Raw genomic sequence first — 21,729 nt, forward strand, 5'->3', positions numbered from 1 at the left:
GGGGGGGATTTTTCCTGTGTTGGGGGGGATTTATTCAGTGTGGGGGGGATTTAGTCAGTGTGTGTTTGTGGGGATTTATTCAGTGGGGGGATTTATTCAGTGTGTGTGAGGGGATTTATTCAGTGTGTGTTGGGGAGATTCAGTGTGTGTGGGGGGATTTATTTGTGTGTGTGTGGATTTATTAAGTGTGGGGGGATTTATTCAGTGTGTGTGGGGGGATTTATTCAGTGTGTGTGTGGGGATTTATTAAGTGTGGGGGGGATTTTTTCAGTGTGTTTGGGGGGGATTTATTCAGTGTGTATGGGGGGATTTATTCAGTGTGTGTGGGGGGATTTATTGTGTGTGGGGGGATTTATTGTGTGTGGGGGGATTTATTAAGTGTGTGGGGGGATTTATTCAGTGTGTGTGTGGGGATTTATTAAGTGTGTGGGGATTTATTGAGTGGGGGGATTTATTGAGTGTGGGGGGATTTATTGAGTGTGGGGGGATTTATTGAGTGTGGGGGGATTTATTGAGTGTGGGGGGATTTATTGAGTGTGGGGGGATTTATTGAGTGTGGGGGGATTTATTGTGTGTGTGTGGGGATTTATTGTGTGTGTGTGTGGGGATTTATTGTGTGTGTGTGGGGATTTATTGTGTGTGTGTGTGGGGATTTATTGTGTGTGTGTGTGGGGATTTATTGTGTGTGTGTGTGGGGATTTATTGTGTGTGTGTGTGTGGGGGGGATTTATTGTGTGTGTGTGTGTGGGGGGGGGGATTTATTGTGTGTGGGGATTTATTGTGTGTGTGTGTGTGGGGATTTATTGTGTGTGTGTGGGGATTTATTGTGTGTGTGTGGCGATTTATTCAGTGTGTGTTGGGGAGATTCAGTGTGTGTGGGGGGATTTATTCAGTGTGTGTTGGGGAGATTTATTAAGTGTGTGTGGGATTTATTCAGTGTGTGGGGGGGATTTATTCAGTGTGTGTTGGGGAGATTCAGTGTGTGTGGGGGGATTTATTCAGTGTGTGTTGGGGAGATTTATTAAGTGTGTGTGGGATTTATTCAGTGTGTGTGGGGGATTTATTCAGTGTGTGTATGTGGGGATTTATTAAGTGTGGGGGGATTTATTCAGTGTGTGTGTGGGGATTTATTAAGAGTGGGGGGGATTTATTCAGTGTGTGTGTGGGGATTTATTAAGAGTGGGGGGGATTTTTTCAGTGTGTGTGGGGGGGATTTATTCAGTGTGTGTGGGGGGGATTTTTCCTGTGTTGGGGGGGATTTATTCAGTGTGGGGGGGGATTTAGTCAGTGTGTGTTTGTGGGGATTTATTCAGTGGGGGGATTTATTCAGTGTGTGTGAGGGGATTTATTCAGTGTGTGTGTGGGGGGATTTATTCAGTGTGTGTGTGGGGGGATTTATTCAGTGTGTGTGTGTGGATTTATTAAGTGTGGGGGGATTTATTCAGTGTGTGTGGGGGGATTTATTCAGTGTGTGTGTGGGGATTTATTAAGTGTGGGGGGGATTTTTTCAGTGTGTGTGGGGGGGATTTATTCAGTGTGTATGGGGGGATTTATTCAGTGTGTGTGGGGGGATTTATTGTGTGTGGGGGGATTTATTGTGTGTGGGGGGATTTATTCAGTGTGTGTGTGGGGATTTATTAAGTGTGTGGGGATTTATTGAGTGGGGGGATTTATTGAGTGTGGGGGGATTTATTGAGTGTGGGGGGATTTATTGAGTGTGGGGGGATTTATTGAGTGTGGGGGGATTTATTGAGTGTGGGGGGATTTATTGAGTGTGGGGGGATTTATTGAGTGTGGGGGGATTTATTGAGTGTGGGGGGATTTATTGAGTGTGGGGGGATTTATTGTGTGTGTGTGGGGATTTATTGTGTGTGTGTGGGGGGATTTATTGTGTGTGTGTGGGGATTTATTGTGTGTGTGTGGGGATTTATTGTGTGTGTGTGGGGATTTATTGTGTGTGTGGGGATTTATTGTGTGTGTGGGGATTTATTGTGTGTGTGGGGATTTATTGTGTGTGTGGGGATTTATTGTGTGTGTGGGGATTTATTGTGTGTGGGGATTTATTGTGTGTGTGGGGATTTATTGTGTGTGTGGGGATTTATTGTGTGTGTGGGGATTTATTGTGTGTGTGGGGATTTATTGTGTGTGTGGGGATTTATTGTGTGGGGGGGATTTATTGTGTGTGGGGGGATTTATTCAGTGTGTGTGGGGATTTATTCAGTGTGTGTGGGGATTTATTCAGTGTGTGGAGATTTATTCAGTGTGTGGGGATTTATTGAGTGTGTGGGGATTTATTGAGTGTGTGGGGATTTATTGAGTGTGTGGGGATTTATTGTGTGTGTGGGGATTTATTGTGTGTGTGGGGATTTATTGTGTGTGTGGGGATTTATTGTGTGTGTGGGGATTTATTGTGTGTGTGGGGATTTATTGTGTGTGTGGGGATTTATTGTGTGTGTGGGGATTTATTGTGTGTGTGGGGATTTATTGTGTGTGTGGGGATTTATTGTGTGTGTGGGGATTTATTGTGTGTGTGGGGATTTATTGTGTGTGTGGGGATTTATTGTGTGTGTGGGGATTTATTGTGTGTGTGGGGATTTATTGTGTGTGTGGGGATTTATTGTGTGGGGGGGATTTATTGTGTGTGGGGGGATTTATTCAGTGTGTGTGGGGATTTATTCAGTGTGTGTGGGGATTTATTCAGTGTGTGGGGATTTATTCAGTGTGTGGGGATTTATTCAGTGTGTGGGGATTTATTCAGTGTGTGGGGATTTATTGTGTGTGTGTGGGGATTTATTGTGTGTGTGGGGGGATTTGTGTGTGTGTGTGGGGATTTATTGTGTGTGTGTGTGTGTGGGGATTTATTGTGTGTGTGTGTGTGTGGGGATTTATTGAGTGTGGGGGGATTTATTCAGTGTGTGGGGATTTATTCAGTGTGTGGGGATTTATTCAGTGTGTGGGGATTTATTCAGTGTGTGGGGATTTATTGTGTGTGTGTGGGGATTTATTGTGTGTGTGGGGGGATTTGTGTGTGTGGGGATTTATTGTGTGTGTGTGTGTGTGTGTGGGGATTTATTGTGTGTGTGTGTGTGTGGGGATTTATTGAGTGTGTGGGGATTTATTGAGTGTGGGGGGATTTATTGTGTGTGGGGGGATTTATTGTGTGTGGGGGGATTTATTGTGTGTGGGGGGATTTATTGTGTGTGGGGGGATTTATTGTGTGTGGGGGGATTTATTCAGTGTGTGTGGGGGGATTTATTCAGTGTGTGTGTGGGGATTTATTCAGTGTGTGTGTGGGGATTTATTGAGTGTGTGGGGATTTATTGAGTGTGGGGGGATTTATTGTGTGTGGGGGGATTTATTGTGTGTGTGGGGATTTATTGTGTGTGTGTGGGGATTTATTGTGTGTGTGTGGGGATTTATTGTGTGTGTGTGTGGGATTTATTGTGTGTGTGTGGGGATTTATTGTGTGTGTGTGGGGATTTATTGTGTGTGTGTGGGGATTTATTGTGTGTGTGTGGGGATTTATTGTGTGTGTGTGGGGATTTATTGTGTGTGTGGGGGGATTTATTCAGTGTGTGTGTGGGGATTTATTCAGTGTGTGGGGATTTAATCAGTGTGTGGGGATTTGAGTGTGTGGGGATTTGAGTGTGGGGGATTTGAGTGTGGGGGGATTTGAGTGTGGGGGGATTTGAGTGTGGGGGGATTTGAGTGTGGGGGGATTTGAGTGTGGGGGGATTTGAGTGTGGGGGGATTTGAGTGTGGGGGGATTTGAGTGTGGGGGGATTTGAGTGTGGGGGGATTTATTCAGTGTGGGGGGATTTATTCAGTGTGGGGGGATTTATTCAGTGTGGGGGGATTTATTCAGTGTGGGGGGATGTATTGTGTGTGGGGATTTATTGTGTGGGGGGATTTATTCAGTGTGTGTGGGGATTTATTGTGTGTGTGGATTTATTGTGTGTGTGTGTGGGGATTTATTGTGTGTGTGTGTGGGGGGATTTATTGTGTGTGTGTGTGGGGGGATTTATTGTGTGTGTGTGGGGGATTTATTCAGTGTGTGTGGGGGGGATTTATTCAATGTGTGTGTGGGGATTTATTCAGTGTGTGTGGGGGGGATTTATTCAGTGTGTGTGTGGGGATTTATTCAATGTGTGTGGGGGAGATTTATTCAGTGTGTGTGGGGGAGATTTATTCAGTGTGTGTGGGGGGGATTTATTCAGTGTGTGTGTGGGGGATTTATTCAGTGTGTGTGGGGGGGGATTTATTCAGTGTGTGTGTGTGGGGATTTATTCAATGTGTGTGTGGGGATTTATTCAGTGTGTGTGGGGGAGATTTATTCAGTGTGTGGGATTTATTCAGTGTGTATGTGGGGGGGCAGGAATTAATTTAGCATGTGTGAGGCAGGGTGCATTTATTCTGTGTGGAAGGGGCTGGATTTATTCTATCGGAAGGGGAGTGGATATATTCTGTGGGGATGAGTGGGGAGATGGGGGTGGACACAGTAGCGAGGGGAAAAATGTGTGCTGACACAGTATTGGGAGCAACGGTGATGGGATGTGTGAGGACAGTATGGGGAGTCGGGGAATGTGTGAGGGGGGAATGTGTGAGACTGGGCTCTCTAGGATGGACACAGTATGAGAAGGCAGTGTGAAGTATGGAAAAGAGAGAGGGTAGTGTGGATGGCATGTACCATAAGAGGGGCAGTGAGGGTCATATTATGTGCTGGGAGTAAAGTGAGGGGCAATGAGTTACTCATGGGCTCAGCCTAGGGCAGATATTTTTATTCCGGAGCATTATAATAACACTATCTTTAAGGGTGTTGTGTCTGGATGTGCTGCAGAAGACAGGAGAAGATGGAAGTCTGCAGAAACTAGCTCTGCCGGTGGATGAGAAGAGTCATCATGGCATCTGGACAAGGTGAAGATGAAAAGAAAGAGGCGACTCCACAAACAACGTCATCTATCAGGTACCTGGATGTAAATGTGTTTTTTTGTGATACTAATTCTCATATTTTTATTTATGTTAGGAACATTAAAGGGGATGTCCAAGGTTATGATGAGTCTGCAGTCATACTATGTGACTGCAGACTTCTGAATTCTCACAGTGCACACTGCTATCATAATTCTCTGATGTTGGTGATTTACATACATGTGGTCACGTGCTGACTAGACATGTGTGGCCTCATTCAATGAAAATGAATTGACTGAGGCCGGACACGTCTAGTTGGAATGTGGCCAGAAGTATCCAAATCACATACTTGTGCTGGCATGACCGTCCACTCTGGCCACCGGCAAGGGAGAATCCTAAAAGTGTGCAGTGCTTGCGCTGTGAGAATTCAGAAGCCTGCAGTCACATAGAATGACTGCAGACTTTCATCTCAAACCTGGACGCACCCTTTAATTATAAAATGAAGCCCTGTAGCCAGTCCAAACAACGTGTAATATCCTAACTGTCAGGATTAAGCTCTGCTTTCAGGTTCCAGCAACCATCACATGGCCACTTCACTCATATGTGATTTTCATATTTGCTGTCATGTGACAATGAGGTGTTCTTCCTGCTTCTCTTAGATTTTCACTGAACATTGAGAGAATTAGAGAGAGCAGCTCGTTGGCGCGTGATTAAGTGTACAAATCACATATGTGCTGAGGGAGGGGGGGGGGGAGGGGGGTCCAAACTGAATTCTTGCCCCGGGTGCCAGAAAACCTTGATACACCTCTGGGCTGTGCTATAACGTGGCCTGTGTTATATACTACTTGGGCTGTGTTATATACTGCGTGGGGTGGGCTGTGTTATATACTGCGTGTCTGCTATATACTACATGGCTCCTATATACTACGTGGCCTGTGCTATATACTATGTGGCCGCTATATACATACATACATAGATATTCTAGAATACCCGATGTGTTAGAATCGGGCCACCATCTAGTGTGTGTGTGTATGTATATATGTATGTATATATATATATATATACTAGATTGTGGCCCGATTCTAACGCATCGGGTATTCTAGAATATGCATGTCCCCGTAGTATATGGACAATGGTGATTCCAGAATTCGCGGCAGACTGTGCCCGTCGCTGATTGGTCGAGGCAACCTTTATGACATCGTCACCATGGCAACCATTATGACATCTACGTCGATACTGTGCCCGTCGCTGATTGGTCGAGGCGAATTCGCGGCAGACTGTGCCCGTCGCTGATTGGTTGAGGCAACCTTTATGACATCATCGTCACCATGCTAGACGCGAGATTTCCAGGACAGACAGACAGAAAAACCCTTAGACAATTATCTATAATATAACGCTGGGAGCGTCACTCTGTCCGAAGCCTCTATAGACTGCGCAGGCGCAAGCGCCGGCGCAGTCTGGGCCTCACAGAGCGACGCTCCCGGGAGATCGCGGTGTGCGTTCACACTGAACGCATACCGCGATCTCCACCGGAGAGTCAGGGACCGTGGACGCGCCAGGAGGGAGGGTAAGTATATTCACCTGTCCTCCGTTCCAGCGCTGCGTGCGGCTCCGTCTCCTCTGCTGTGACAGAGTCCAGTCACAGCAGAGGAGCCGGAGTGTGTGTTAAAGAAAATGGCGCCGGAAAGCGCGGACTGCGCATGCGCCGATTCCTGCTGCCGGAATCGGCGCCTGCGCAGTCCGCGCTTTCCGCCGCCATTTTCTTTAACACACACCTGCAGTGGAGCCGGACGATAGGTGAGTATGGTATTTTTTTTTTTTATATGGCAGCAGCATACGGGGGCATACAATACAATAGTGGCGCAGAGTGGGAGCAGCCCATGACAGAACGGGCGCAGAATGGGAGCAGCCCATGACAGAACGGGCGCAGGATGGCAGCAGCCCATGACAGAACGGGCGCAGGATGGCAGCAGCACATGACAGAACGGGCGCAGGATGGCAGCAGCGCATGACATAACGGGCGCAGGATGGCAGCAGGATGGGAGCAGCACATGACAGAACGGGGGCGCAGGATGGGAGCAGCACATGATGGAGACCATATACCAATATAAATGCTCGCCACCCGGGCGTAGAACGGGTTCAATAGCTAGTGTGTGTATATATATATATATATATACACACACACGCACACACACACACACGCGCACACACACACACACACACACACACACACACACATATATATATATATATACACACACATATATATATATATATATATATATATATATATATATATATATATATATATATATATATATATATATATACACACATATATATATATATATATATACACACATACACACACACACACATATATATATATACACACATATATATATATATATATACACACATATATATATATATATATATACACACATATATATATATATATATATACACACACATATATATATATATATATATATATATATATATATATATATATATATATATATATATATATATATATATATATATATATATATATATATATATATACACACACACATACACATATATACACACACACACACACACACAGTTATGGCCAAAAGTATTCACACCCCTGCAGTTCTGTCAGATAATACTCAGTTTCTTCCTGAAAATAATTGCAATCACAAATTCTTTGGTATTATTATCTTCATTTAATTTGTCTTAAATGAAAAAGCACAAAAGAGAATGAAGCAAAACATTGATCATTTCACACAAAACTCCAAAAATGGGCCAGACAAAAGTATTGGCACCCTCAGCCTAATACTTGGTTGCACAACCTTTAGCCAAAATAACTGCGACCAACCGCTTCCGGTAACCATCAATGAGTTTCTTACAATGCTCTGCTGGAATTTTAGACCATTCTTCTTTGGCAAACTGCTCCAGGTCCCTGATATTTGAAGGGTGCTTTCTCCAAACTGCCATTTTTAGATCTCTCCACAGGTGTTCTATGGGATTCAGGTCTGGACTCATTGCTGGCCACCTTAGGAGTCTCCAGTGCTTTCTCTCAAACCATTTTCTAGTGCTTTTTGAAGTGTGTTTTGGGTCATTGTCCTGCTGGAAGACCCATGACCTCTGAGGGAGACCCAGCTTTCTCACACTGGGCCCTACATTATGCTGCAAGATTTGTTGGTAGTCTTCAGACTTCATAATGCCATACACACGGTCAAGCAGTCCAGTGCCAGAGGCAGCAAAGCAACCCCAAAACATCAGGGAACCTCTGCCATGTTTGACTGTAGGGACCGTGTTCTTTTCTTTTAATGCCTCTTTTTTTTATCCTGTAAACTCTATGTTAATGCCTTTGCCCAAAAAGCTCTACTTTTGTCTCATCTGACCAGAGAACATTCTTCCAAAACGTTTTAGGCTTTTTCAGGTAAGTTTTGGCAAACTCCAGCCTGGCTTTTTTATGTCTCGGGGTAAGAAGTGGGGTCTTCCTGGTTCTCCTACCATACAGACCCTTTTCATTCAGACGCCGACGGATAGTACGGGTTGACACTGTTGTACCCTCGGACTGCAGGGCGGCTTGAACTTGTTTGGATGTTAGTCGAGGTTCTTTATCCAACATCCGCACAATCTTGCATTGAAATATCTTGTCAATTTTTCTTTTCCGTCCACATCTAGGAAGGTTAGCCACAGTGACATGGGCTTTAAACTTCTTGATGACACTGCGCACGGTAGACACAGGAACATTCAGGTCTTTGGAGATGGACCTGTAGCCTTGAGGTTGCTCATGCATCCTCACAATTTGGTTTCTCAAGTCCTCAGACAGTTCTTTGGTCTTCTTTCTTTTCTCCATGCTCAATGTGGTACACACAAGGACACAGGACAGAGGTTGAGTCAACTTTAATCCATGTCAACTGGCTGCTAGTGTGATTTAGTTATTGCCAACAACTGTTAGGTGCCACAGGTAAGTTACAGGTGCTGTTAATTACACACATTAGAAAAGCATCACATGATTTTTCAAAGGGTGCCAATACATTTGTCCACCCCCTTTTTTATGTTTGGTGTGGAATTATATCCAATTTGGCTTTAGGACAATTCTTTTTGTGTTTTTTTCATTTAAGACAAATTAAATGAAGATAATAATACCAAATAATTTGTGCTTGAAATCATTTTCAAGAAGAAACTGAGTATTATCTGACAGAATTGCAGGGGTGTGAATACTTTTGGCCATGACTATGTATATGTGTGTGTGTGTATATATATATATATATATATATATATATATATATCTAAGGGTCACTTCCGCCTGTCCGTCTGTCTGTCTTTCTGTCACGGTTATTCATTCGCTGTTTGGTCTCGCCACCTACCTGTCATGGCTGCCGCGACCAATCAGCGACGGGCACAGTCCGGAAGAAAATGGCCGCTCCTTACTCCCCGCAGTCAGTGCCTGTCGCCCGCATACTCCCCTCCGGTCACCGCTAACACAGGGTTAATGCCGGCGGTAATGGACCGCGTTATGCCGCGGGTAATGCACTCTGTTACCGCCGCTATTAACCCTGTGTGTCACCAACTTTTTACTATTGACGTAAATAGTACTATTGACGTAATAGTAAAAAATGTAATGTTAAAAATAATATATATAAAAAAAACATGCTATACTCACCCTCTGTAGTCCGCTGAGCCGCTTGCGCCAGCCGCCATCTTCCGTTGCAGGTTCCGGTGGCAAAGATGGTATGGCAGAAGGACCTGCCATGATGTCACGGTCATGTGACCGTGACTTCACAGGCCCTGCGCGAGAAGGACCTGCCATGACGTCACGGTCATGTGACCGCGACGTCATCACAGGCCCTGCGCCAGAAGGACCTGCCATGACATCACGGTCATGTGACCGCGACGTCATCACAGGTCCTGCGCGCATACCAACCCTGGGACCGGAAGCTGCCGTGGACTACAACGGGCTCTCGGAAAGGTGAGTATATGTTTATTTTTTTTATTTTTTAACCTGTGACAAACGTGACTGGCCAATATACTACGTGGCTTTGTGCTGTATACTACGTCGCTGTGCAATATACTACGTGGCTCTGTGCTGTATACTACGTTACTGGGCAATATACTACGTCACTGGGCAATATACTACGTCACTGGGCAATATACTAAGTAACTGGGCAATATACTACGTGACTGGGCAATATACTACGTGGCTGGGCAATATACTACGTAGCTGGGCAATATAGTACGTGGCTCTGTGCTGTATACTACGTTGATGGGCAATATACTACGTAACTGGGCACTATACTACGTAACTGGGCAATATGCTCTGTGCTGTATACTACCTGGCTGGGCAATATACTATGTGACTGGGCAATATACTACATGACTGGGCAATATACTACATGGCTGGGCAATATACTACGAGGACATGCATATTCTAGAATACCCGATGCGTTAGAATCGGGCCACCATCTAGTTTATTATAATTGCCAGACCTGAAATAACAAGCATTTTTCACCTATTGTGTCCCCCCATTTCCTTGTAGATTGTAGTCCTCACTCCTAATGTCACTGTTTAGGCTGGTTTCACATTTGCGGTTGTTGCCGCAGCGTTTGTACTGCATATAAACGCATGCGTCGTGTATCCCTATATTTAACGTTAAAAAAGCATGCGTTTTTTTTTTTGTTCGCGTTTTGCGGCGTTTGACCATGCATGCGTCGTTTAGTCGTTTGCGGCTTGGCGCGGAAATGCAACATGTAGTAATTTCTAGAGGCGTCTATTTGCCGCCAGGAAACGCATGTGGTCGATTGCGCAAGGTTTGCGACAAAAAAAACATTGCTGTCTATGTAAACGCATGGGGTTTTTAAGCACGTGCGTTTGCTTGCGTTTTTGAACGCATGCGTTTCAATTGAGAAAAACATGTCTAGATACTGATAAGCCACCCCCCACCATCAAGGTGATATAAGGGAGGGTGTGGACAGTTGCAGGTCACTTCTCACCAGACTCTGAAGCAGACGAGACACAGACAGGCTACATCTTGGAGGATAACAAGACCCTGAACAATGTGAGTATATCCTAGCCAATGCCTTTCTTTTCTATTTTCTGTCTCTACATGTCCTAATTTCTGCCATTTCTTTCTTTCTACATGCATAAGAATGTCTTCTTCGGATTCTTCATCTGGTGAGGAGTTTCGGCCAGGACAGTCGGAAGTGGAGCATGTCAGTAAGGTGAGTATTTGCCTCGTCAGATTGGTAAGTATTCACTGTCACATCGACACATGTGACAATTTGATTTTTCCTTTTTTTTAGAGCTCTTCTACTGCAGAGACGGGGCAGGAGCAACGGAGTCAAGGTCCGGTGGAAAGACGGCAGCGGGTACATATACAAGGCTGACTGTCCTCAGTGTAATATTCTTGAATCTTCCTTTCTTTCCACTTGTATTTCTTTACTTTTTTCTTCTGGAATCCTTTTGTATGTTGACTTTCCTATTCATGCCATTTCTCGGCATCTTTTTTCTTTCTTTTGAAATTGAGCAAACTTTAATGACTTTCTTTAATTTTTAGGTTTCACAACGGGACGATGATCTGATAGAGAATGACCTCCTTATCACCCTGGTCCAGGAGCGAGTCCCGTTGTGGGACAGCCGGGATCCACTGCACTCGAACAGCATCACGATCCGGCGGTTATGGAATGAGGTGGCCCAAGCGTTGTGGGATGGCTGGGACAACTCCCCGACACGGGTCCGAACTGCATTTGGTAAGTATTGCACTGCAGTGTGAAGCAGCAGAGACCTTGGCCGTGCTCACTCGACTGTGTGTGATGAAAGAAACTCTTAGAAGTTTCTCTCATCACACACAGTTGTGTGAGCACAGCAAAAAGTCCATTTTCTGACCATAATGTTTTTTTTTTTTTAACAGTGGGCAAAGTCAAAACACGTTGGCGTTCGATGAAGGACCGCTTCAACAAGGACCTGCGTCAAGAGAGCCGTGTTCCCAGTGGTTCAGGAGCAAGGATCAGACGCTACAAATACCATCGCGTTCTGTCATTTTTAAGACCGATCCTTGCCCAGAGAGCGTAAGTATTTATCACGTGCATTAGGTTGTATTGTATTACCATAATCTGTATTTTTAAATTCCACAGGATTTTGCGTCTGGTAAATTTTTGATGATAATTTTTTTTCCTTTTTTCACAGCACATACAGCACGACTGTCGGCCCAGGTTCTTGAGCGGTCCTTCATCCGACAGCCACGGACCCGTCCCAGCTATCCAGCAGCGCAGCAGCAAGTGGGCCTTCCACACTAGCTGGAGACCAGGGAGCTGGTCCATCAGGTCTTCCCCTTTCGCAGTCCTCTTCCACTGCCCCCTTTTTTGGGGGCTCATCCCGGCAGCGGCAGAGGGCTTCGGACAGGTCACTCATGCCCGAGTTTTTGCACTTGAGCTCGGTTTTACACGACACAATCAAGGCTTTGGGTGAAAACATAACCTCTTAAATGCACTTATCCAGGAGGTCAGCAAAAGCCTTGATCAAGTGAAATCTGACCTCCAGAGGCCAGCTCATCATTTTTTTTAACCAAATTGAGCAGGGCATGTTGGAACACCTTACTCCTGATCTGCAGCTCAGTGTCATGCAGGCCTGCAGTGCTGCTTACGTGCAGGCTATGCAGCAGAGTCGGTATTTCCAGCAGACAGTGGCGGCATATCCAACTGTGCCGTCATTGTCATGATTAACCTCAATGCCGACCTCTGCTGCATCCCACTACACGGCCACCTCAATTCCTTCCACAGCCGGACACCTCTACAGCACCACCATGCCGAGTGCAGTTGGACATCCCACCACCACCACCATGACATCCGCTGCTCCTGCTTGGACCTCCTCCACTGACACCACGATGCAGCAGGACCCTGGCATGGCCTTCCGTACCGCCACCTCCACGATGCAGCAGGACCCTGGCATGGCCTTCCGTACCGCCACCTCCACGATGCAGCAGGACCCTGGCATGGCCTTCCGTACCGCCACCACCACGATGCAGCAGGACCCTGGCATGGCTGCACGCTCTACGAGCACTATGGACCCTGGCATGGCTGCACGCTCTACGAGCACTATGGACTCTGGCATGGCTGCACGCTCTACGAGCACTATGGACTCTGGCATGGCTGCACGCTCTACGAGCACTATGGACTCTGGCATGGCTGCACGATCTACGAGCACTATGGACTCTGACACAGTGCAGCCGGACCCTGACAGGTCACCCGCCACCACGCCATATGAGCCCACCAAGACCTCCCCCAACCAGGCATACCAAAAAAAAAACACAGAAAAAAAAACAGAGGACTCTTGGCATTCCTCCCCCTTCACCTACCAATGTGTCTGTATTGTCAGGTTTGTCTCACCCTTCCAGTGCGTCTCAAGCCTCTCATGTGTCAAGCCCCATCCCTGAACTTCCAGACCCTTCTAGTTTCATTGCCCCTTCTCCTGCCACCTCTGCGTCGTCCACGGTTAGCCAGGCCTCAGTTCTTCACACCCCCCCTGTTTACATCACTCTAACCCAAGCCGGCGCAGTAAAAAATAATTTTTTGAGTTGTTAACAGAATAAAAAATAGTTTGATTTGCCACAATTATGTTTGGTTTATTGTGTCTTCTGCCGCCGGCAACACGCACCGTGTGCCAAGAAACGTCGCCACACACTTACTTTTTGGGCCACATCATATCTCCAGTAGTTAAAAATAAAAAGACTGCAGCTTTGTGTGTCTTTAGAGTGTACAGATATGAGGTTGGCCAAAAAATATTACATGTATCTCCATAATCTCTTTTTGTCTGTGCCTAGTGTGGCAGTCTGAAGAGAAAATGGTGGAAATACAGTGCAGACCTCTACTGAACAGGTCAGGTGTCAAAAAACTCATTAGTTATGACACCTGACCTGTTGAGTAGAGAACTGCATTGTATAACCACCATTTTCTCTTCTTTATACATAATCTATTACACACAAATTGAGGGGACAAAGGTGGTCACACGCTACATATCTATGCTCACCTGCACAGGTGTCATAAAATATGAAATAGTGAATTCATGAGCCTGTATATGTTTATCATGAATTCATTATTTCTGACACCTGACTTGATGAGTATAGATAGTGTGACAGTGATTGTCTCTTCAGTTTGTGTCCAATGGATACAGGAGAAGAGTATCATGACGCCAAGACGTCAACAAGATTACCAATAAAGCAACATGGCTGCCATTACTAGCAGTATGTGGCCAGTGTTTTATATCAGTATTTGTAAGCCAAAACAAGGAGTGGAACAATTAGAGGTAAATTATGCACCTCTGCCTTTATCACCCACTCCTTGTTTTGGATTACAAAAACTGATATTAAATACAGATCAAATAATGCCAGTTTTAGGACAGCCTTGGTTTGGAGAGGAAAAAGATAGGAGAGACGGTCAACACAACCAAAACTAAAGTTTATTAATGAGAAATATTATTATCATTGTAGAAAATTACTGGTACAGATGTAATTACAACAGGACATTTATACAACATTGTCCTGCCATGACACACGTCCAATATCTGAATAAAAAAAAGTCAGCAAATTGGTCCTGCATGTGACCAACGGCTGCAGTTGACCGCAGCGGGTGATGCTGGAAATCGGGCAGTGGGTGTGCAACTGGTTCATCCAGTTCAATGTTGGGTTGCTCCTTAACCATTATATAATTGTGCAGAACCACACAGGCTTTGACCACCTCGTCGACTGTTTCCACTTTTAGATTTATGGCTGATGCAAGAATGCGCCATTTAGCGACCAGAATGCCAAAGGTACACTTTACTGTTCTTCAGGCAGTGGTCAGTCTGTAGTTAAAGATCCTTCTAGTGTGGTTCAAGTCCCGACTGGAATATGGCTTCAGTAGGTTTTCTCACATCTGAAAGGCCTCATCCCCAACCATAACAAATGGCAATGGTGGACCTTGAGTGTTGGGGAGAGGTTTTGGCGGTGGAAAATTGAAATTGTTGCCATACACACGGCGGCCCATATCCGAGTTCTTGAAAGTCTGGGAATCGTTGCCACGGCCAAAAGCTCCAATGTCCACGGCGATGAAGCGACAGTTCGCATCGGCTAATGCCATGAGCACCACAGAAAAATATTTTTTGTAATTGAAGTACTCCAATCCTGTTCTGGCTGGTTTGATAATGCGAATGTGCTTTCCATCCACCGCTCCTAAACACTTGGGAAATCACACACATTCCAGAATTTTTCCGCAATTTCAAGCCACATGTCCAAGGTGGGTAGGGGTGTAAACTCATCTCGGAGTACATTCCACAAAGCCCAGCAGGTGTCCACAACTATTCCGGACAGGGTGGATATTCCAAGCCGGTATTGGAAGTGGAGGGATGATAAACTCTCTCCGATGGCCAGAAATCTGGAAGAAAAACACCAAAAAAATTACAATCTATTCTTTTTATGGTGTGGTTACGATAAAGAAAGAAAGGAAAATATCCCACAAATACATGTTAGAAAACACTAAATTTGGACTGTCATTGGTTTAGATTTTGAACGTACCTTAATGTAACCAGCAGACGTTCCTCGGGTGGAATCGCTCTACGGAGCTGGGTGTCCTGTCGCCGTATGGCTCCTTGGACATGAGGCAGCAAATCCCGTAACGAGTCTTGCGACATTCGTGTGTATTCCTGGAATTTCTCCGAGTTTGCATTAAGCTCGGCATAGAGCGTGTGATAGGCTCCACGGCTCTCACGTAGTTCGATAATGGGGTGCCTCCAAAAACGCCTACGTTGTCTCCTTCTCCATCTTTCGCGATTTTGGTCTTGCTCCCAAGCAAAAGCACAGGCAAGAAACAGCTTGAAGCTGAAATCCAGGTTGAAATAAAAGCTCTCCATGCGAAGATCCTTCATGACACAGGATACAGGAGCAAAATCTGAATATTACAGCTGTTCAAGGGTCTATATAAAGAAATCCCATAATACACGCCCTCTGTAGTCCCATTCGCGGTGTTTGGTTATCAGGGCCGGCGTCAGCACCCGGCGTACCGGGGCAAATGCCGGGGCCCTGATCAAATGGGGGGGCCCACTCGTGGCCGGGATACCAGGGAGCCTGGGCCACTCCCCCAGCAGCTTCGCCACTACTTGAGCTCAGCCGTCACTTAAATAAACATGGCCGCGCACAGTGCACTCTGCAGCGATGTCTCTGCTAGTAATGACGCGGCAGGGCGGACACACAAGCAAAGTTAAAAGCACAGTGTCTGGCTGACCGCATCATTAGTAACAGACACAGCTGCAGCGTGCACTGTGCGTGGCCATGTCTGTTTAAGTGACGGCCATCGATCAAGCAGCGCTCCCTCCACAGCCACATGCCAGAGGAACCTGATGGGTGACAAGCCTGGGGGAGGTGAGTGAGGCTTGTGTGTTGTGTATGTCTGGGTATGCCTGTATGATGTGCATATCTGTGTGTATATCAGTGTGATTGACTGTACATATTTAAGTATGTTTGTGAATTTGTCTTCAAATATATGTATGTAAATATCTGCGTATTGTATGTGTATATCTGTGTATTGTATTTGTGTGCGCATGTCTGCGTATTGTGTGTGTGTGCGCATGTCTGCGTATTGTGTGTGTGTGCGCATGTCTGCGTATTGTGTGTGTGTGCGCATGTCTGCGTATTGTGTGTGTGTGCACATGTCTGCGTATTGTGTGTGCATGTCTGCGTATTGTGTGTGTGTGCATGTCTGCGTACTGTATGTGTGCGCATGTCTGCGTATTGCGTGTGTGTGCGCATGTCTGCGTACTGTATGTGTGTGTCTGCGTACTGTATGTGTGTCTGCGTATTGTGTGTGTATGTCTGCGTATTGTGTGTGTATGTCTGCGTATTGTGTGTGTGCGCGCGCATGTCTGCGTATTGTGTGTGTGCATGTCTGAGTGCTGCGTGTGTGTGCATGTCTGAGTACTGTATGTGTATGTCTGCGTATTGTGTGTGTATGTCTGCGTATTGTGTGTGTGTGTGTGCATGTTTGCGTACTGTAGATGCGTGTGTATGTCTGCATATTGTGTGTGTGCATATCTGCCAATGTGAAGGATGAGGGGGAAGGCTAGGCCCTATGTAGTATATCTATATTTCTCCTCCGTATCTGTGCATCATGAATCGTGGTATGTGGGCCCACTGAGACTCTCTTGCCCGGGGCCCACAAAATCCTGGAGCCGGCCCTGCTGGTTATCTTGATTTTTCTCTTGTGAAATTTCTCATCATGCGCACCAAAAATGCAAACGCAGGAAAAAACGCTTGTAAACGCGTACAAACGCGGCGGTTTTTTAACCGCATGCGTCTAAAAAACGCAACGTTTGTACGCGTTTATATGTGTTTTTTCCACCACTTGCGGATGCGTTTTAAACGCTGCGGATTTAAACGCAAATGTGAAACTAGCCTTAAATTGTCTTAACTTGTATTGAATTTGTCTGTACATGTCCCCGCTTAATTGTAAAGTGCTGCGGAATATGTTGGCGATTCTATAAATAAAAATTATTATTATATATTTTTTACTCTATTATTCTGAGGATCTCTATGTGGGTATCTAATACAGGGATTACTACATTACCAACATATCTCCATGTCCACATATCCTTAAACTATGATACCTATGTGGTTTAATTTATTAATATAGGTGGTTGTGGACTCATTAGTTTTGGAATTATGATTACTGTAAACTATCATATGTACCCCGTAGCTTCCCGTATTTTTTTTTTCACCTAAAAATCTGTTTCCCCCTGCATTTATGGTTACTATGTACTATGAAACTTTTATGATTTAATAAATTTATGATCTACTATATATGTTATAGTTGTGTATTACATCTATAGGTATAATATATTTGAGTGGATGCACAACATATTCATTTTGGTTCTGTGTGTCTATAAGCCTTCAATAGGGCAAAACGTACATCTAGACACGCCCTCCTGTTTTAGACTAGACACAATAAGGAGCAGGATATTGTCCGAGTTGTTACTAATTTTCACTCTCAATTTCCACTGATGAGAAGAATCTTTGACAAATCCTGGCACATCTTTAAGGCTGACCCGATAATTTCTCGGTTTATACCTGAGAGGGCTGGCTTTGCAGCCAGACGTTCTAAAAATTTGCGGAACCTTTTGGTCCGAAGCCACTATACCAATGAACTGGCAATAACATTTCTTGATTCTTTGACGGGCAGACATGGATGTGGTCCTTGTTGCCACTGCATCACTTGTCCCAACATCAACCGCTGCGATACACTTATGGACTCAATTTACTATGAGAAAGTGGATCACCTGTACCAGCAGTAATTTTATATATTACGCATTATGTCCATGTAATAAAATCTACGTCACTATGACAACACGTCATTTAAAAGTACGGATTAGAGAACATGTACGGGGCATCGCTGCAGCGGCCGCAAGTGAGGACATCTCCATGTTGAAAACACTACCCCGCCACTTCAGGAAATTTCATGGATGTGATGCCAGTCTTCACAAAGTTAGGGGTATTGACATGCTTGAAATCGGGGCTCGGGGTGGTGGGGTCTTTAACCCCTTCATGACCCAGCCTATTTTGACCTTAAAGACCTTGCCGTTTTTTTGCAATTCTGACCAGTGTCCCTTTATGAGGTAATAACTCAGGAACGCTTCAATGGATCCTAGCGGTTCTGAGATTGTTTTTTCGTGACATATTGGGCTTCATGTTAGTGGTAAATTTAGGTCAATAAATTCTGTGTTTATTTGTGATAAAAACGGAAATTTGGCGAAAATTTTGAAAATTTCGCAATTTTCACATTTTGAATTTTTATTCTGTTAAACCAGAGAGATATGTGACACAAAATAGTTAATAAATAACATTTCCCACATGTTTACTTTACATCAGCACAATTTTGGAAACAAAATTTTTTTTTGCTAGGAAGTTATAAGGGTTAAAATTTGACCAGCGATTTCTCATTTTTACAACGAAATTTACAAAACCATTTTTTTTAGGGACCACCTCACATTTGAAGTCAGTTTGAGGGGTCTATATGGCTGAAAATACCCAAAAGTGACACCATTCTAAAAACTGCACTCCTCAAGGTGCACAAAACCACATTCCAGAAGTTTATTAACCCTTCAGGTGCTTCACAGCAGCAGAAGCAACATGGAAGGAAAAAATGAACATTTAACTTTTTAGTCACAAAAATGATTTTGCAGCAACAATTTTTGTATTTTCCCAATGGTAAAAGGAGAAACTGAACCATGAAAGTTGTTGTCCAATTTGTCCTGAGTACGCTGATACCTCATATGTGGGGGTAAACCACTGTTTGGGCGCACGGCAGGGCTTGGAAGGGAAGGAGCGCCATTTGATTTTTTGAATGAAAAATTGGCTGCACTCTTTAGCGGACACCATGTCAAGTTTGGAGAGCCCCCGTGTGCCTAAAAATGACCCCATTTTGGAAACTAGACGCCCCAAGGAACTTATCTAGATGCATAGTGAGCCCTTTAAACCCCCAGCTGCTTCACAAATTGATCCGTAAAAATGAAAAAGTACTATTTTTTCACAAAAAAAATTCTTTTAGCCTCAATTTTTTCATTTTCACATGGACAACAGGATAAAATGGATCCTAAAATTTGTTTGGCAATTTCTTCTGAGCACACCGATACCTCACATGTGGGGGTAAACCACTGTTTGGGCACATGGTAAGGCTCGGAAGGGAAGGAGCGCCATTTGACTTTTTGAATGAAAAATTATTTCCATCGTTAGCGGACACCATGTCGCGTTTGGATAGCTCCTGTGTGCTTAAACATTGGAGCTCCCCCACAAGTGACCCCATTTTGGAAACTGGACCCCCCAAGGAACTTATCTAGATGCCTAGTGAGCACTTTAAACCCTCAGGTGCTTCACAAATTGATCCGTAAAAATGAAAAAGTACTTTTTTTTCACAAAAAATTTATTTTCGCCTCAATTTTTTCATTTTCACATGGGCAATAGGATAAAATGGATCCTAAAATTTGTTGAGCAATTTCTCCCGAGTACGCCGATACCTCATATGTGGGGGTAAACCACTGTTTGGGCACTCGGCAGGGCTCGGAAGGGAAGGCGCGCCATTTGACTTTTTGAATGGAAAATTAGCTCCATTTGTTAGCGGACACCATGTCGCATTTGGAGAGCCCCTGTGTGCCTATGCAATGGAGCTCCCCCACAAGTGATCCCATTTTGGAAACTAGACCCCCCAAGGAACTTATCTAGATGCATACTGAGCACTTTAAACCCCCAGGTTCTTCACAGAAGTTTATAATGCAGGGCCATGAAAATAAAAAATAATTTTTCTTTTCTCAAAAATGATTTTTTAGCCTGGAATTTCCTATTTTGCCAATGGTAATAGGAGAAATTGGACCACAAATGTTGTTGTCCAGTTTGTCCTGAGTACGAAGATACCCCATATGTGGGGGTAAACCACTGTTTGGGCGCACGGCAGGGCTCAGAAGGGAAGGCACGCCATTTGGCTTTTTAAATGGAAAATTAGCTCCAATCATTAGCGGACACCATGTCGCGTTTGGAGAGCCCCTGTGTGCCTAAACATTAGAGATCCCCCACAAATGACCCCATTTTGGAAACTAGACCCCCAAAGGAACTAATCTAGATGTGTGGTGAGCACTTTGAACCCTCAAGTGCTTCACAGAAGTTTATAACGCAGAGCCATGAAAATAAAAAATAAAAATTCTTTTCTCAAAAATGATTTTTTTAGCCCGCAATTTTTTATTTTCCCAAGGGTAACAGGAGAAATTTGACCCCAAAAGTTGTTGTCCAGTTTCTCCTGAGTACGCTGATACCCAATATGTGGGGGTAAACCACTGTTTAGGCACATGCTGGGGCTCGGAAGTGAAGTAGTGACGTTTTGAAATGCAGACTTTGATGGAATGCTCTGCGGGCGTCACGTTGCGTTTGCAGAGCCCCTGATGTGGCTAAACAGTAGAAACCCCCCACAAGTGACCCCATTTTGGAAACTAGACCCCGAAAGGAACTTATCTAGATGTGAGGTGAGCACTTTGAACCCCCAAGTGCTTCACAGAAGTTCATAACACAGAGCAGTGAAAATAATAAATACGTTTTCTTTCCTCAAAAATAATTTTTTAGCCCAGAATTTTTTATTTTCCCAAGGGTTACAGGAGAAATTGGACCACAAATGTTGTTGTCCAGTTTCTCCTGAGTACGCTGATACCCCATGTGTGGGGGTAAACCACTGTTTGGGCACACGTGGGGGCTCAGAAGGGAAGTAGTGACTTTTGAAATGCAGACTTTGATGGAATGGTCTGCGGGCGTCACGTTGCGTTTGCAGAGCCCCTGGTGTGCCTAAACAGTAGAAACCCCACACAAGTGACCCCATTTTGGAAACTAGACCCCCCAAGGAACTTATCTAGATATGTGGTGAGCACTTTGAACCCCCAAGTGTTTCACAGACGTTTACAACGCAGAGCCGTGAAAATAAAAAATCATTTTTCTTTCCTCAAAAATGATGTTTTAGCAAGCAATTTTTTATTTTCTCAAGGGTAACAGGAGAAATTGGACCCCAGTAATTGTTGCGCAGTTTGTCCTGAGTATGCTGGTACCCCATATGTGGGGGTAAACCATTGTTTGGGCACACGTCGGGGCTCGGAAGTGAGGGAGCACCATTTGACTTTTTGAATACAAGATTGGCTGGAATCAATGGTGGCGCCATGTTGCGTTTGGAGACCCCCTGATGTGCCTAAACAGTGGAAACCCCTCAATTCTAACTCCAACACTAACCCCAACACACCCCTAACCCTAATCCCAACTGTAGCCATAACCCTAAT

The 21,729-nt window shown here is 44.7% G+C and overlaps 1 protein-coding gene and 1 long non-coding RNA gene across 19 annotated transcripts in view; both read left to right on the forward strand.

Moving 5' to 3' along the window:
• The window catches only part of ZDHHC14 (zinc finger DHHC-type palmitoyltransferase 14), a 650,690-nt gene that overhangs the window by 153,499 nt on the left and 475,462 nt on the right, over positions 1-21,729 (forward strand). The gene's annotated exons all lie outside the window — the stretch shown is intronic.
• Positions 9,234-13,656, forward strand: LOC138681665 (uncharacterized). Of its 2 annotated transcripts, none has more exons than XR_011321953.1 (3): positions 9,234-11,654; positions 11,816-11,972; positions 12,091-13,656. It is a non-coding gene; the product is annotated as an uncharacterized lncRNA (long non-coding RNA). The 2 variants fall into 2 exon arrangements; XR_011321954.1 differs by having other exon boundaries at positions 9,234-11,273; positions 11,462-11,654; positions 11,816-13,656.

This window comes from Ranitomeya imitator, chromosome 5 (assembly GCF_032444005.1).
Source record: "Ranitomeya imitator isolate aRanImi1 chromosome 5, aRanImi1.pri, whole genome shotgun sequence".
Classification (NCBI taxonomy): domain Eukaryota; kingdom Metazoa; phylum Chordata; class Amphibia; order Anura; family Dendrobatidae; genus Ranitomeya; species Ranitomeya imitator.